The sequence below is a fragment of the Vulpes lagopus genome, chromosome X, assembly GCF_018345385.1.
Source record: "Vulpes lagopus strain Blue_001 chromosome X, ASM1834538v1, whole genome shotgun sequence".
Classification (NCBI taxonomy): Eukaryota; Metazoa; Chordata; class Mammalia; order Carnivora; family Canidae; genus Vulpes; species Vulpes lagopus.
Window position 1 is genome coordinate 32,796,098 of NC_054848.1, and position 15,998 is coordinate 32,812,095.

At 42.6% G+C, this 15,998-nt stretch overlaps 1 protein-coding gene across 3 annotated transcripts in view; it reads left to right on the top strand.

Moving 5' to 3' along the window:
- The first annotated feature begins 263 nt into the window (after nucleotides 1-263).
- SYTL5 (synaptotagmin like 5) overlaps nucleotides 264-15,998 on the top strand; it is a 234,333-nt gene continuing 218,598 nt past the window's right edge. For all 3 annotated transcript variants that reach the window (XM_041740244.1, XM_041740243.1, XM_041740245.1), the window contains exon 1: nucleotides 264-382. The gene's annotated coding sequence lies outside the window, so the exon portion shown is untranslated. The remainder of the gene's footprint in view (nucleotides 383-15,998) is intronic.

Here is a 15,998-nt window from a genome sequence, read left to right on the forward strand (position 1 = left end):
GGGGCATGCCTAGGCCCTGGGGTGGCGGGCGGCGGAGGACGGGGAAGGCCACCCCGGAGGCACGCGTCCTGCAGCGGCGGGGGCCCGCGGCGAGGGGCGGGCTGAGCGTGGCGCGGCTGAGGCTGGAGGGCTCCGGCGCGGCCGCCTGGGGGCGTCGGGCGGAGGGCCCCGCGGCTGGGGCGGCTGCAGACCGCCTCCCCGGCTCCGGGCCGGCACCTGGAGGGGCGGGGGGGAGAGGGGCGCGCGGCGGAGAGGCGGGCGCCGGGCGCGTGAGTCACTCGGCTCCCCGGGGCGCGGAGCGGGACGTCGCCTCCCGCCCGGGGTCTGCATTTCATCTCCAGCTCGGGGCGACCAGCCGCCTTTCCGTCGAGGTGAGGGCCAGGTAAGTTTCCCGGCTTTTGATGCCTCGGGCTTGGGGGACTCCGGCGCTGTGTGTGTGTGTGTGTGTGTGTGTGTGTGTGTGTTTGTGAAGGGAGGGGGTCTCCCAGCCTCTCTGCCTTTGCTTTCCTCCCTCTGCTTCTCTCCATTGGAGACAGAAAGTTAGATTTTAAAAACGCAACGGAGGATATCAAAGCCATGCTCAGACCCCCCAAACAAGCCAAACTCTAGGGCCAGATTCTTAATTTCCCCGAGTACCTTCAAAGGTCCGGATGCGGCGTTTATGAGGGCTAGGAGTGTTTGATTTGTTTCCCATGTTGCCCTCCTCCCCCACTTTCTTCCCGGGTGATTCTCAGAAGGGGGGTGTGGGGGGGTGGCAAGAGAGCTAGAGGGCTGAGCTGGAATCCTTTGCCAAGGTGGTTTCCTCGTTCTCGGCAAGGTGGCAGATGTCTCACTGAAGCCTTACTTGGGATCTTGGAACAACCCTCCCCAGCCCAGGACGTGCCAGGGCTGGAAGGTAACTGCGGTTGCTGCATATCAATCTCGTCACCACCGACCGAATCAAAATGTTTCGGAGGCCCAATTAATGTGAATGTCACGATAATGTTGAAACAATTCATTAGAGACTCTTGAATATTTTATTTTTCTAATGTATTGTATTCCAGGAACATTGTAGGAGACTACTGCTGGTCTTGTTTTCAGAGATGCTTCAAAGCCTATTATTTCCCTTGCAGGAAAATCAATGAGGACCTATTCGGTTTCTTATGACGATTTAACAATGCAAAGCTACATGTTAGTTTTTCTCTACCAGTGTTTGTGTTTTGGGGGTGGGTGGGGGGGGGGAAGGTGGGGTTTGCTGCCACCAACTGCCTTTAGAAAAACCAGCACGGGGAGGTTGCATCCCTCTTTCTCTACCAATAAGTGCAGGTGTTTCTGTGATTATTAAGTAGACACTAATTATTGCTGTCGTTTTTGCTTAAAAGTAGCAGAGGAGAGAATCTTCTGGAACACATGTATTTGTGGCTCCTGTTGACAACTGATTGCTTGATTATCAATATTGTTTTGCTGCAATGTTAACAGGTGGTCTTAATTCGCAGCACAGAATTCTTCCGTTCTACACAAACATCCCTGTTGATATGGGAGGAAAGTACTTCCCTTTTCCCCCCGCCCCACCGAACCTTGTCTTTATCCTGTTTTGTGGGAGAAGGATGGGTGGGGAAGCTTTTCTGGCAGTTGATTGAGTGGCCTATCATAAATTTGCTCTTTCCTGAAATGTCCTGAAACTTGTTTTACAGTCTGAGATTATAGAAAACAATCCCCCTCCCCACCCCAGCCTTGGAGGAAAAAGAAAACTTTACATATTTAGTCAGATCACGGGAGTAACTTTTTAGAGTTGAATAGAAACTTCCATGATTCTCTCTTCCAAAGCTCTTTATGGGGACCCCCCCCCAACTCAGAGGTTTCCCACTTCCCTGATAACATGACTCCTCTCCTCTGCACATCTCTGTCTCAGCACTTACCATCCTGTGATTCTTGGTTTATATACCAGTCTCGCTCAGGATAGAAAAATTTCTTGGAAGGCAAGGGTAAGGTTTTATTCATCTTGATATCCCTGGAGCCTACTAAAGTGGGGGTCTGTTAAATGAATGAATAAATGAATTTGGCAGTTCAGACTGGGTTTACGGTTCCTTGAACGCCACCTGGGCGTGCTTTTTCTTCATTCCTAGAAGAAATTCCTTCTAACTCAATAAATCTCAAAGTGTGGATCCTCAGCCCCACACTGTGTTCTAAGTGAATGAGTCTGACATACGTGGAAAACATGTATTGTGATTTTTTTTTCTTGCGAGTAACAGAAAAAGCCAACTCAAGGTGGCTTTAATAAGTAGAGAAGCCTGACAGGTGATCACTGGAGTTGACGGCCCAACGGTGCCAGGGTTCTGGGCCAGTGACTTCTGCTCTTGGTTTCAAGATGGCTCTCACAGCTCCAGACACTACATCCTTAGTCTATGTTCGAAGGCGGGACCCAGGCAGTGAGAAGGGGTAGAATTATTTCCCTTATGGGGCTTTGTCTTATCAGAGAAGAAATATCTTTCCTCAGTGGGATCTTTCTCATATTTCACTGGCCAGAGCTGGGCTACATAGTAGTGCTTAGTGACAAGGGAGGGTGGGAAAGTGAGTATCAGGCTTTTCAGCTAATGTGGCAGAGAGGCCAGGGAGAGGGAGGTTGAAAATGGCTTTGGGGAACTAACTGGCAAGCGGGCTAGTCTGTCTTGAAAATGGTTCTATTTTAACCAGTGACAGTATTCATGGTTGGGTCACGTTAAAAATTGTATTTTAATGTAGCAAAAGCACATTCAGAACAGGGGTTGCCCCCCCCCAAAAAAAAAAGATTTACGGTGCTTTAAGGATGCTAAATAATCACTTCTGTGGGATATGTTCACTTTTCGAGACTGCTGGTAGAACAATCTATATACAGCTCAGATGGTTTCCATTATGTATAGGTCAGATCCTTCAGTTCCTGGAACAGGGTAAACATTCAGTCAATAGTTGTCTAGTGAGTAGGCAATGGAGTTTGGGAGCTTCATGACTTTACAGAGACAAGTGGAAAGGGTTTAGCCTGAAGAAAACTAATTAGTGGTTTGGCACCTATAATGCCCTGAAACGCTGGTTTACACAACCTTAGAGTCTTTCATTTGGAGGCTTTAGGAACCTGAAGAGTAACAGGAGCAACAAGAACATAAGGAGAGTAGTGGGGACTGATGATTTAGGTCAACGGGTTTTCTTTAGAGGCCTTCTCTATACCTGTACCGTGGGAGATTTACTACAAAGAATGTTCAGGACAATCCTAGCATAAAAATTTTTAAGTTGATGAATGAAATGAAGAGAGCATATATTACTGCCAGCTTCGATTCTTGATCCTCTTTCCCAGTAGGAGGACTAGGTTTGGAGACATATTTTTTTTTAATTTTTTTTATTTATTTGTGATAGAGAGAGAGAGAGAGGCAGAGACATAGGCAGAGGGAGAAGCAGGCTCCATGCACTGGAAGCCCGATGTGGGATTCGATCCTGGGTCTCCAGGATCGCGCCCTGGGCCAAAGGCGCCAAACCGCTGCGCCACCCAGGGATCCTGGTTTGGAGACATATTGATGGGACATCAGCTAAGCAAGTATCAAGAGATTGAAATTTAACAGTTGAAGGACCCTGTGTCTTAGATTTCTCTCCAGCAGAAGAATGAAGCAGACCATCCGTAGGTTTCAAATTTTGTTATACTTAAAAAAAAAAATCACCTGGAAAACTTTCAAAAATCCAGACTTATGGTCTGATCCCCATACTACTTAAATTGGGACCTCTGGGAACAGGACCCAGGTATCAGGATTTTTAAAGAACCCCCTGGATTATTCCAACATGCACCTGAGTTTGGGAACCGTGTTAGTGTGCTAGGGCTACCATAACAAAGTACTGCAGACTAGGCAACTTAAATTACATTTTTATTTTTCACACTTCTGGAGACTAGATGTCTAAGATCAAGGTGTAGGCAGGGTTGGCATCTTCTGAGATCTCTCTCCTTGGCTCGTACGTAGGTGACTGCCTTCCCACTGTTTTCACACCGTCTTTCCTCTGTGCCTGTCCGTGTTCTAATTTCCTCTTAAAAGGACGCGAGTCATATCACATTCGGGCCCACTCATTTGAACCAGTTTTGCCTTACTCACCTCTTTACAGGTCCTGTCTCAAAATACAGCCCCATTCTGAGGTACTAGGGGTTAGGGCTTCAACATATGTATTGGGGGAGGGGACACAATTCAGCCCATAACAGGAACCACTGGACAGGTAGAGAGCTTCTCGAACCTTGATCTGCGGGCAAGTCACCCAAAGACCTTTTGATAATTTGGATTCCAGTTTGGTCTGGATGGGCCCTGAGAGTCTGCAGTTCCAATGAACTCCGGGTGATGCTAATGCAGATGTTATTGTAAGTAACATGGTTCTACCTAGGTGCGCGGTTCTCATGGCTCTGCCTAGATGTGTGGTTCTGAAGCTCTCCCAGGCATTAGAATCACCTGGAGCACTCATGATGAGCAGATTGCCAGGTGCTGGCCTCAGAATTTCTGATTTCCTAGGTTTGGGGTAGAGCCCAAGAATTTCCATTTCTAACAAGTCCCCAGGTGACACTGATGCTACTGGTCTATAGATGATACTTTGTGAACCACATATCCCTGACATTTTGAGGCTTTATGGCATTGGGTGAGTCTGGTTCATTAAATACATCACTGTGGGTGAAGTTTATCTGTGGTATTTGCCATCCTAATTGCTGTTACTGTTGTAGCTTTGCTTTTGAATGACTATTTCTGCTCACAGGACAAAGGATGAGGAAATGGGAGAAAATGCTACACTGAAGTCTCTCTTAATCTCTTACACAAATGGAGGTGAATGAATACAGAGACTGTACATCAGCCCATTTGTCTCTATTCATGTTTCTTCTCCAGTCACAGAGCTAAATTGCAGCTTGCCCTTGTGCCAGCTCAAAGATGATTTTACAAGGCTGGTTCCTTGTCATTTTTTTTCAAGGATTAACTATTCCATGGATGGAACAATCTCGAGAGGCATTGGAAATTTCTCAGCTCACATTAATATAAAATTCTAATTTAATCACATTTTTTTCTCTACATGAGACCAGCAGTGAGCTACATCACACAATATACCCCTCTCCAAAATAGAGATGGGAAAATAGTGTGCCTTCTCTTTACGAGTTAAGTCAGTAAAATTCACATTCTGTGGATGTTATTATTCACTTGTGGGAGTAAAACAAGAGACTGTAAATATGAAATTAAATGGCTTAGAAACATCCAGAACTTTGAGCTAGTGATCTGTGTATAATATTAAGAATGTGATTATATTTTGGAAAGTAGAAATCTATCAAAAATAAGAATAACTACACAGTCTATGACTTAGCAGTGGTTCAACTTATGATCTTTTGACTTTATGATGGTGCAAAGGCCATACACATTCAGTAGAAACTGTACCTCAAATTTTGATCTTTTCTCGGGCCAGTGGTATGCAGTATGATCCTTTCTCCTGATGCAGGGCAGAGGCGGTGAGCCGTGGCTCCCTGTCAGCCACACCATCACCAGGGTAAGCAACCCCTACACTTATAATCATTCTGCTTTTCACTTTCAGGACATTACTCAACATATTACATGAGACAATCAGTGCTTTATTATAAAGTAGGCCTTGTGTGAGATGATTTTGCCCACCTGGAAGCTAACATAAGTGTTCTAAGCACATTCAAGGTAGGCTAGGCTAAGCTGTGGTGTTTGGTAGGTTAGGTGTGTGAAATGCCTTTTCAATTTATGGTATTTTCAACTTATGGTGGTTTTATTAGGACATAACCCCATCGTAAGTCGAGGAAGATGTATATTTCTATTGTTGTTGCTGTGATGTGTCAGTCATTGTACCCGTGGTATCTCATTTATTTAACTATTTTAATGTACATCAGACACGTGTTTTAGTTATCTGTTGCTATAATAATGCTGTGTAGCAACCAATCACAAAATCTCAATAGCATATGAAAATATGCATAAGCATTCATTGCTCATGTGCTTAGAGTCAGGGTTGGGCTAGACTGCTTTACTGAACTTGGCTGGGATTGTTCATATGTCTTGGGGTTCCCTGGATATTGGCTGATTTGGGACTAACCTTGATTGGAGTACCTGATGTGCCTGGGCTCTCTTTCACATGTTTCTCATCTTCCAGTAGGCTTCCAGTCATGTTCTCAAAGCAGTAGCAGAGGTGCGAGAAAAAATGGAAATAAATATATAGGCTTCTTGAGGCCTAGGCTCTTAACTGGCATATTATCACTTCTCTTTTATTCTTTTGGCCAAAGCAGACCATGTGGTCATGCCCAGAGTCAGAGCGCAGAGGCCCTATGGAGTTATATGGCAAAAGGCATAGATGGAAGGAGGGGTGAAGAATACCAGTCATTTTTGGTAATCTATCCTAGAAGAAAAAAGGAAATCCAGAGATGTTAAATAACTTGTTCTGATTGCATTACTTAGAAGAAGTAAAGTCGAGACTCAAAAACAACTTTGATGCCAGAGAGCTTAACACTCTTCCCTTTATACCACGTTGCTTTTCTATTTTTTATTGTATCCTGTTTAGAGAAGAACTATGTCAACAGAATAGGTATATGGTTAACCTAGAAGATAAAAAGTTATCTTTGTACATTGGGTCACAATTGACCTTTTATATTTATATATGCACATACATATGTACGTATATGTACACATATTTTTCTATTTGCTCAATTTCATGTTTTTAATTTTATTGTGCTCTATTATGTTTCTACATGAAGCAACTAAAATATTTCCATTTTAAACTTAAAAGTGAATTCAACTTGCTGCCCCATTTGCTCTGGGGCGATTATCAAAATAACAGGTTTTGCTAAAATATTTCCCCTACTTAAAATGCTCCCAAAATTATGCCAGGCATATAAGGCCTCTCTTCAGAATGAATTTGCTGGTGGCATAAGTGTTTTGAGTTTACCTTCAAGGATTTCACACATTTTTCACGTTCCTTGTGAGTTTTGCCAGCGATTGGTAGTGTACGTCCCAGCACTGCCTAAGGGAAGAGGTTACCTGTTAGGTTTGCAGCCTGATTACCCGACCCACCAGATTACACGGGCTAAATTGTAGAGATGGGTACAATCGGCTGTCAGAACCCAGTACCATTAAACATTTGAAGTGTATAACAAATTGTGTTTCTCCTGATTTCATGTTCGGCAGTCGATCTTCTGATCCCCCATATTTGTTGCCGTCAGGGAGAGAATAACCTGGTCAGGCTGTCTGGTCTGCCTGAACGTTACATTTCTCATTGTAAATTACTGAGCCACCACTCTGGCTTTAAACACTTATGAGTGTTGTGGGAGTGAGTCAGCAGCCAGCACCTTCAAGCCTGATAAATGCAGAGACACTGATAAAATCAGTTATCCAAAGTTATACTGCTCAATGCCAGGCCTGATGATGATGATTCACTAAAGTGAATTAGCAGCAGCTAGCATTTATTAATCATTTTCTGCATACCAGACTTCGTGTGCAGTTTTACTTACTGATCTCACTTAGTCATCATAACAACTTTGTGAGTTAGTATTTTTGTTTCCATTTTACAAATAGGAGGACTGAGGTATGGGCTTAAAAATGTACCCCAGATCAAATGGTTACTTTGGCAGAGACTTCCAGTTGCCGCTCAGTGTCGTTTTTCACTTTCTCCCTTAGTGATGGAATCTAGTTTTCTTCCTGGTGGCAATGCATCCATCCAGTGAATGGTCTCTGTTAGCCAGCATCTCTTATACCAAGGTGTGACCCTATGACCAAGTTTAGCCAGTGAGGTATAATTGTTGTGCTGGGCAGGACTTCTAGGAAGTCTGAGTAAAGAGAGTTGACTTGGCTGGGAGGAAGACCCTTGCATACTTTGTTTCCTCCAGCTATTAGCCCGGGAGGCAAGCATGATGGCTAGAGACCTCTTGGACTACGGAGTGACAGCTTGGATGTATGGCAGCACTGAAGTTGTTAGAATAGAGAGGCAGAAGAAGGAATCTGGGCCTGTGATGGCACCATGGAGCCCTTGTGCCAGCTCCATTCCCAAGATCCATGCCTGCTTCCTGAATATATTAGTGTTGTCTTAGGGAAGAAAGGTAGGAATGGCTACTGGGTAGGCAGTGGACTGAGGTATAGGTTAAAAACTTACCCCAAATCAAATGGTTACTTTGGAAGAGACTTTTGTTACCATCGTCCTTTCTATACACACTATGGGCCAAGTGCCTAATATTTGAACTGTGATAGATACATGTGTTCTGAGTTCCATCTCCACTGCCTACTACTAGGTGTATGTATTGGGTACATCTTGTGCCTCGTTGTATGTCCTTTTAGCCTGCCTTTTAGTCAAGCTATTGGTCCAGTAATCAGTTTCATATGGGAGTAACCAGAGAGTACCTTGCCTTAGCCTTATGGTGAATATTTCACTTTCTACCCCAGGACTTCTTCGATGTTTCAAGACAGAGGCCTGTTGGAACCCCTATTATACACCCAAGTGTATTATGGAAGGTGAGGGATTTGAAGGCTCAAGAGTTAATATTGGACTAATGTGGGATGGGAGCCAGGGATAAATGTTTCCTTATCCCATCCAGATATTTCTGAACTACATTTCAGTATTACTTGCTTCTAAGAGGTTCTCAGAAGGTCTAAGCAGGATTAGGTTCCAGTTGCCTACAGTTGTGGCAACTCAAAAATATACTCTTTTAATTTTCTGTTTTCTTCTTTCCTTTTCTCAATTATCCACTTTTGTTCCCTGGAATCACTTTCCAAAATAAACTACTTATATTCAAATCCTTGTCTCAGACTTTGAATTCTAGGGAGAACTCAGATTAAGACATTTTATTACCTTCAGTTAAGCTGTACTGAGAAAACTTTGGCACTTGCTGACACTTTGCCCCTTATTATGATGGAGATGTACACTATCTTTGGTGTACAAAGATGATAATACCTTATGGAATCTGAAAGTATTGAGTATTAATATGGGCATGGACCCACAGGGATTGGTATACCTTGTTGATGGAAGTACAAATTTGGTAAAGCCATTTTGGAAAAGAAAACTTGACAACTATCCTGTCAAGTTGAATATCCACAAACCCTATGGCCCAGCAATTTTATTTCTAGGTATAAACCCTAGGAAAATTCTCCTGCACATGAACCAGGAACTCTCCTTAGGAATGTTCTTAGCAACATGGCTCATAATAAAAAAAAATACTGGAATAACCTAATTATTCATTGATGGGAAAATAGGTAAATAAATGTAAAACTTTGATATTATTATGCAAGAACACAGATGCATATTAGAAACAATTGAATGAAGAACTAAGACACCAAAGACTTCATGCAGTTGGGCATAATTTTTATAAAGCTTAAAAATAAACAATGCTAAATAGTGTATTATACAGAACCATATATATGAGAAACTATAAAGCAAGGTAAACCCAAAATTCAGGCTAGTGCTTTTCTCTGATGGGCAGACAGGAAGGGGTAAGGTAGGAACATAGGGTAGATACACTGGCATTAGTGATGTTCTAGGTCTTGAATTGGGTGATGGGGTCATTGAGACTCATTATTCTTCTTTGTAATTTATTTATTTATTTATTTATTTTTAAAGATATAGCTTTTTTTTGTTTTCAATTTTTATTTATTTATGATAGTCACACAGAGAGAGAGCGAGAGAGGCAGAGACATAGGCAGAGGGAGAAGCAGGCCCCATGCACCGGGAGCCCGACGTGGGATTCGATCCCGGGTCTCCAGGATCGTGCCCTGGGCCAAAGGCAGGCGCCAAACCACTGCGCCACCCAGGGATCCCTCTTCTTTGTAATTTAAATGTGATATAGATTCTTGTGGGTGTATGAGGTATTATATAATTTTATCGGGTATTATATAATAATTTTTATAAAGGCTCGATGAGAGCCTGCTCTGGCTCTTGCTCTGAAGTAATGGTTCTCAGAGTCTGCGTTCTTCAGCATGTGAGGTATTTTTTCCTTTGTGTTCTCAAGTGTATTATCAATTAGGATGGCAATGCACACGATTCAGTTTTCCTTATGGCCATTAAAGGTCACGTCCTGTAGTATATTTAGAAAAGCACAGTTTGTTGTGTCCTCTCTGCTCCTGCGTCCATTTGCCCGGGCAGTTCCTGTATGTCCTGAGGCCCCCCACTGCTCTTTGCTGTGCACAATCCAACTGCCATTTTATCGCTGGTCTGAGCACAGCACTCACGGGCTTCCATCTCCCTTGTTTCTGTGGTGTGTGTGTGTGTGTGTATTGGGAGGTAATATGATGGTAGGGAGTGAGGAGACTATTAGGACAATTCTCTTTATAATTTCAAACTCCTTACTTTCTTTGATAGGCTACCACACAAAGCTGTGGGGTTATAGCAGATTTTAAATTCTAGGCTAGGGTGTATAATCTTTAAAACATTTTTGTGCCATAGACCTTTTGATGAGATTTTCAACCTCCTTGTCAAAAGAATGGCTTAAATACACAGAATCAAACACACTGGATTACAAAGGAAACAAATTCTATCTATGTACAATTATCAGAATATAAAAGACAAATTTGTGATATAGTAATAGATGTGCTTATTCACTTATTAAACAATAAGATCTGGTGGTGAGTGTAATGGCTACCCAAATTTTAAAGTAGTGATGAGTGTAAAGGATATTTCACAGTGTCTGCAGTAACTGTAATGTGACATGAAAAATATCTATGGTTTCTATTGGTGACAAAGTTGTAGGTGCTAATGCTATTGTGCTCTGTTGCCTACATTCATATTTGAAAGAAATACACATATTCAGGTAGAGATTAGTGATCATAAGAATGTACTTTTTTTCCTCATCCAAGTTCATGGGCCCTCTAAATTCTATCCATATGCCTTTGGGGGGGTCTGTGGACCCCAGGTTGAGAACCTTGCTCTTAGCAAACCAAAGAAAATTACAACAGATGAAGGAAGTCATTTTTTTTTAAAGATTTTATTCATTTGTTCATGAGAGACAGAGAGAGAGAGAGGCAAAGACAAAGGCAGAGGGAGAAGCAGGCTCCATGCAGGGAGCCCGACATGGGACTTGATCCCGGGTCTCCAGGATCAGGCCCTGGGCTGAAGGTGCCAAACCGCCGAGCCACCCATGGATCCCAGGGATGTCATTTTAAAGTGAATTCCCAGTATCATCTAAACCATAGTCTGCAAGAAAATCATTCTGCTCTAGTCTTTCATGGGTGTTGGGGGAGGCATAGTATGTCCCAATTCCCATGCTTATTTCATAGACCTTTGAGAGGAACTAGCTCTTTCAGTGCCCTGCACACGGGTCTCCATACTTCTGTTCAGAAGTCCTGCCTCTTCAGAGGAGGTGGGCTTCCTCTGGGATTTATCAGTCTCTCTTCTCTTTCCCTCACCTTTGAATAAGTCCCTAGTGACTTCACACAACAATGTAGGGTGGGCCATGGGTCCCTAAGTATTCTCTCCTTTAAGGCTTTACAACTGTGGTGTGTTAGAGTGAGTAGAGTACATGCACCCCTCTTAACTCTCTGGGAAAAACACTTATTCTCAAAGATAGCCCAGTCTTGGGGTGCCTGGATGGCCTAGTTGGTTGAGCTTCTGCCTTTGGCTCAGGTCATGATCTCAGGGTCCTGGGATCAAGCCCCACATGGGGCTCCCTGCTCAGTGGAGAGCCTGCTTCTCCCTCTGCCTCTGCTACTCCCCCTGCTTGTGTGCTCTCTCTCTGTTGAATAAATAAAGAAAATCTTTTTTTTTTTTAAAAAGATAGCCCAGTCTTAAAACATAAGGAAAAAGAAGCATTTTCCCAACTGCTTCATAAATTAAAAGGCTGCCCAAGTGTGTAGTGAAGCTTGTATTGTACAATTATTATGCAGATCAGGGATAGTTCTTTATTCATCCCACAGCCCCTTTCAAATGGGCTCATTACTGAGCTATAGACCTTTTAATGTTGGTTCTCTGAGCTACACAAACACCTGGCTCCCATTTGAAGTTTCTGTTTGTACAGCCTGATTAGGTACTTAGATAATATCATTTGTATCTCCCACAATACCTACTGATTGATTCATTTCTTATTTTAACTATTTTTTGGTAGTTAAAAATGAATTTTTAATAAACTATTTTTGGAACAGTTTTGATGTACAGAAAAATTGTAGTATAGAACAGGGAGTTCCCATATACCTACACAGAAATCTTTCCATTATTATGTCAGTATGACACTTTTGTTGCAGTTAATGAACCAATATTGATGCATTATCATTAACATCCATAATTTATTCAGATTCCTTGATTTTTACCTAATGTCGTTATTCTGTTCCAGAATCCCATCTAGGACCCTACATTATATTTTGCCATCCTGTCTTCCAAGCTCCTCTTGACTGTGACAGTTTCTCAAAGTTGTTCTTGTTTATAGTGATCTTGACAATTTTGAGGCAGGTGTTTTGAGCATGTCCCTCAATTAGAATTTGTTTGCTGTTTTTCTCATGGCTGAACTGGAGGTATGGGTTTTTGGGAGGAAGACTATAAACCTGAAGTACCTTTCTTACCACTTCCTATCCAGGGTACATACTGTCAGCATGACTTATTGCTGTTGACCTTGATCACCTGGCTGACATAGTTTTGTCAGGTTTCTCTATTGTAAAGTTACTCTTTTCCCCCTTTTCTATACTGTCCTCTTTGGGAAGAAGTTACTATGTGCGGCCCCCACTTAAGATATGGGGAGTTATGCTCCCTCTCCTTGAGGGTGGAATATTTACATAAATTATTTAGAATTCTTTTGCACAGGAAAATTGTCTCCTCTCTCTCATTTACTTATTTATTCACTAATTTGTTTATATCCACATGGGCTCTTGGTAATGAATTTTTAATAAAATAATCCCAATTTTATTTATGGCCAGTGGCATGAATTTCTTTACCTATGGGTAGCCCCATGGTTTCTATGCACAAAAAAAAGAGTAAAATGAAAGGTTCACATGTGCATTTTGTTTCACTATTTGTCCATTTTTGAGTCAAATTTTTGGTTTAATTATTAACTGAAAGAATAATTCAGTAGTTTGGGTTAAAAAAATTCAACCATCAAAGAGCACACAAGTGAAAATTAGAACTACTTTTTACCCCATGCCCTCATGTCCCTCTTCAGAGGCATCTTCTGTTAACTTTTACTGATATTTTTCAGAAATTTTCAATGTGCATATTAACATATATTTATTCTGCTTCTTTAGACTCTAAAGAAAAGGGTCAGGACAGGGATAATGTAAGAAAGGGAAGGGCAGGAGCAGACCAAAGATGATTAAGTCAGTCATAGAATTCTGAATGCAGTCACTATATTTGCTTGGAAAACAGTTCATTTTTCTAACTTTTTTTTCTGATGGAATTTTGTCCCGTGTGGTGCATTTTAACCCCTGATGGTCAAGCAGCGTGGCTGCAAACAACCAAATTCTCTCTGCCTAGTTTAAGTAGAGGATTAATTTGAAGGTATTAGGTAATATGGTGTTTCTGGACCCACTTTCCCCCACCTCTGCCCGTGCCTTTTGGAACGTGACTTTGTAGTGTTTCTTACTAGGGGAGACCATCTCTATGTCCCTGGAGTCTGAGGTTGACCATGTGACTTGCTTTGACCAAGGAAATGTTAGTATATATGTATCTAGAAGCCTGCAAAAGCATTTGCACATTTATAACTTTTGTTCTTGCTTGTCTGTCATCTGCGAGAGGACATGCCAAGGCTAGCCTGCTGGCAGATGAGAGACATGTGATGCAGAGCCAAGCTACTCCAGTTGTCCCAGTCAATGCCGTCCTAGACTGGCTCCCAGCTGATTGGCCCCCAGACATGTGGGTAAGCTAGACTGCTGCAGGCCACAGACACATGAACCAGCCCAGCCCAGCCCAGCTTCGCCCACCCGAACCTGCAGATTCATGGGCCAGGTACATGCTTATTTTTGCATGTCACTGAATTTTGGGATTCTTAGGCAACATGGTCATGGCAGTTGGTAAGTAGTCTGGGTAACAGAATCCGTGGGAAGGCCAGAAACCTGGTTTGGATGTTGCTTGGCCAGGAGAACTGCCAGCTCTACCACAGAATGTTTCTAACAGAAGCTTCATTCTTGCTGCCTCATAGTACTCAGCACCTCTGCTGCTACAGAATAGAAAAAAAAAAAAAACTTCCACAGTGTTCTTCAGAGGAACCCAGTGCCTCCTGCTCATTCCTTTGAAGAATCACCGATACCCATCACAAAGTTGACTTCCTCATTTCAGTCTTCCTGTGGTACATCTCAGTGGTAGAGTCTAACTCGCACCTGGAACCTTAGCTGTGAAGGGAGTCTGGACAATGTGCTTTTTTACTCTCTGGCCTCTGCAGCACAAGAAGACCTGCTAGAAGGGGTTGGGAGTACGTATGAACGAGTCCCCGTCCAGAACCTGCCAGGGAGGCAGAGAGAAAAGAACTCTGATCAAAAGATCCTCTGATCATCTGCCATCTGCATGTAGGGACACTCAAGGTTTGGGCACTCTTGAGACTTGTAATCTCAAGGAGAGGGACCTTGGACCCTTTAATTGCTTTACACCAGACTTACTGTGACAGTTGTAGCTCAGGAAAGCAGTTTGGTTCTGATCTTGTTGACTGAAGGTACTCCCTGCCTTTTCCTCCCCTGACACCTGGCAAAGTTGCATGTCAATAATCCAGGTGAAACAATACTTTAATTATATTGGACACTGAACAAGGAGTGTGACCCAATTTAACTTTTTTGGTAATGACTGAAAAGCCACAGGCAAAGGTATAGAGAAAATCATGTTCATGCTCTCATGTGGGGAAGATATAAAAGAAGAAATCCATCTCCTATTTCTGTCCATCCCCTATACACATATGCCAATTCCTTTGACCTAAGCATCCTAAATACCTACAGGGTGGTGGTATTGGGCTGATGGATTTTAAGCTCACCCTAGTCCCCCAGCCCCACACCCACCTCAAGTTAGAGTGGTCCTCTAAAGTGTGTGGTCTGGGTCACCTGGCATTATGTGATTGGTAGAAGACACATCCACTATGTGAAGAGCCTGTGGGTGTGCATGTATTTATTTGTAAAGTGGCAGTTGTGAGACTGGTCACGTGAAACCTTTGTGTTTTTTTCTCTGGAGACCTTGTTCCAGCAAAATACTTGCTGAAACATTTTGGTGACATTTTTGTGGGTTTTTTTAAATTTTATTTTTATTTATTTTTCATTTTTGTGTTTTAACTGAATAGGCTAAAGCATACTGTTGCTAATACTGCAAACACTGAAAGACATCGCATTTGTGTAGTATTTTATATTTTCAGGAAGTATTTTGGTACATGTGGTGAAAAGTGTCCGGCTGTATTGTCCATGTCTGGATCCTTGACTGGTTAGCAGGAAAAGTAGGAGCAAACCCATTTGGAATATACATATGCTTCAGAAGAGTGGGTAGTCTATAAGCATTCCCAACCATGGCAACATGACCAGAACATTTTCTCGGAGGATCAGAAGAGATTCTGAGTTTGTTAAGACGCTACCTGGCCCATGTAACTTTGTATATTCAGGCATTTGGTTTACTATGTCTTGTGTATTGATGGAGACTCTAATTATGGAATGATAATGCACCCAGTTAACGAGGAGTCTGTGGTAGACACTTATTATTTTTATTTTATGAAGTAAATTTCCTCTTATGTTGCCAAAAATATATGTGACAAGATCTGAAACTTCTGTTGACAAAGGTGCCAGACTTGAATCAAGACTTAGACTAGAGAAAAGCTACCTCCACAGATTGGCCCCCACATGCACCACTCACGGGTCTCCCACTAGTTGCCTCCCTATAGAATCTTCTCCTTTGGACAATTGGTATAATGGTTGGTTGCTGATGATGTCATACATTTTTACTTTTGTCTGTGCCTTTTGCCCTGCCTGGAGGACGTCCCTGGCCCTTTCTGTACATCCTCGATCTACCATATAAAGGTTGGCCTAGACCAAAGTAAAGCTTGGCTATAAATCCAGAGTTTTCCTGGTTTGCTCAGGCTTTGCCCACTGCTCCCTCCTCTGAAT